A 2,515-nucleotide genomic window follows, 5' to 3' on the forward strand; every position below is an offset into this window, starting at 1 on the left:
CCCATTTAATATGAAAATTTTATTTCTAAAGTTTTATACCAATCTCTTCCCATTCATATCCATAAATGTAATCCATAAAGATATCCTTAGCCTGAGAATCTGTTACATAATGTACTTTGTGTTACAGAAGAAAAAGCTTTAGAAATCCTTAGAGCTAAGGGCATCATATATTCTGAAATCAAATATACCATGATTGCTAACTAAATGATGTACAATAATCAGGAAAATGATGATAATAATTCAGTTTATGCTTACAGAATATACTTAATGTGTTAAAATTAGCATTTCAATTTGATTAAATCATAATTGGCTTTCTTCATTTCAGAATGAACTATTGCCTTAGCAATTGCTCATTAGTGTAATTCTAATTAAGATACTAGTTTTGAGCAGTGATTAAATATCTTCACTGAGTATAGCTTAGTGTTGAAGTAACATTATTATTACTGAATAGGCACACCTGTCAGAAACTGTTAGCTTTAAAATACCTATAAGCTCACAGAACATTCATACATGGTCTACTTTGTCAATAATGTGACATAATTTTTAAACATAGATTTGTTTAAAGGTTTTAACAACATTTCCATAACTGTAATATGATTAAATCCATACGTAAATATTCTCCTCTATGATCTTTTATTTTTATCAGTTATATAGAGTTACTCTGCATTTTTCAGCCAAGAGGAATTATATCTTGTCTTTATCACTGTCTAAATTGGTAGATTTACAAGAGAAAAAACATTATGGTAAATCTATTACTACCAGGCTACTAACAGTACATATATTTTTGTTAACATTATTTATTTGAATTAATATTTCTCAATGTCTATAGTTATTATAACATAATTTTTGAACAGTACAAAAACCATTTTTTTTTTTTAGCAAAGAAGACCCTCAGTGGCTAAAGCCTCCCAGGACAGGATGTGCAGGATGTGGCAGCACACGTCTAAGAGCCTGGGCAATGCAGAGGAGCTGTTGCTAAGGAAGTTGACTCGAAGGGCTTGGGCGATACAAAATTGCTTCACAGGACCCACTCAGCACCAGGGCCCCAGGTCAGGCAGTTCCATCCTTGTCTTACAGAGGTGAGAGCTGAGCAATGCATCACATTTATTCTCCACAGTCAGCGATGATCACCTTCTGCTTTGGCTTCCCGTCCTTGCTGCCCTAGGCCTCAATCTGCTGTAGGACACCCAGGCCCTCCGTGATCTCCCCAAATACCACATGCTTGCCATCCAGCCAATCTGTCTTGTCACAAGTCAGGAAGAACTGGGAGCCGTTGGCGTTTGGGCCAGAATTGGCCATGGAGAGAAGACCTGGTCCTGTGTGTTTGAGAATGAAGTTTTCACCATCGAACTTTTTTCCATAGATGGACTTGCCCCCACCCCTCCGGTGCCATTGTGGTTTGTGAAATCACCGCCCTGGCACATGAACTGGGGGATGAAGCGGTGGAAGCTGCTTCCCTTGAAGCCAAAGGCCTTTTCATGGGTGCATAGGCAACGGAAATTCTCGGCTGTCATGGGTACAACATCAGATCTTAGGAGCATTTGGATGCGGCCAGGTGGCTTGTTCCCCATTTTGATGTCCATGTACACCTGAGAATTTGACCGTGCTTTTTTTTTTTTTTTTTTTTGTAGTGGGCTCTCTCTCTCTTGGGTTTCTTTGGGAGGCTCGGGCCCTTCTTCTTCTTTATTCTCTTTTAGAGTCTTCCCAGAAAACTTCTTCAACCAGTCATCATCTGACCAAACTGGTCTGGAAGAGCCCTCTTTAATTCTCATTGGTTTGGCCAAATTGACACGAATTGTCCGTCCAAAGAGTTCAGATGCATTCATGTTGTCGATAGCTGCTGCAGCATCCTCTGCCAACTCAAATTCAACAAAAGCAAATCCTCGATGCTTTTCTGTTTCATAATCCAGAGGAATCTGAATATCTGTGATGTCTCCAAAAGGGATAAAAGCAGCATGAAGAACCTTGTCGTCCACCTCTTCTGCCAGCCCACCCACGTACAGCACACGCTTGGTGGTAGCCATCTTGCTCACTCCCCTATTATAACATAATTTACAAATGTATAAGATATCATACTGAGGTATTGCTAATTCTATAATTAGCAGGAAGCAGGAAGATGTATCTTTCCTTTTCTGGAAAGCTTTATATATTATTAATATCCCATGGAACAAGTCAATTATAAGGAACATAGCTATATATCCTCATTTAACACAAACTTGAAGTGATCTTAATATGTACAAAATACCATTTACTTCCCCTGAAAGCATGTAGAGGACCAAAAGTTCCACCCAGGGAATCTAAACAAGACCTGACCAGTGATATTTCCTCGTGACTTGCCAACATGGATGAGTGAATTTTCAAAAAGCCTTACCCTAGATGAATGGTAACTGAGAGTGGGAAAGTTAGTTTTTTTCCAAAATAAACCTATATTGGCTATGCAATACTAAATGCTCAGCAGTAAAAATGTACACATAGGAACAACACTAAAATAAAGAAATAAAGAGGTAATTTATAT

General features: G+C 38.3%; 1 pseudogene; it reads right to left on the minus strand.

Moving 5' to 3' along the window:
• Positions 1-1,102: 1,102 nt before the first annotated feature.
• On the minus strand, positions 1,103-2,032 carry LOC127220808 (peptidyl-prolyl cis-trans isomerase E-like; annotated as a pseudogene).
• Positions 2,033-2,515: the final 483 nt, after the last annotated feature.

Source organism: Phodopus roborovskii, unplaced genomic scaffold, assembly GCF_943737965.1.
Source record: "Phodopus roborovskii unplaced genomic scaffold, PHOROB, whole genome shotgun sequence".
Taxonomy (NCBI): Eukaryota; Metazoa; Chordata; class Mammalia; order Rodentia; family Cricetidae; genus Phodopus; species Phodopus roborovskii.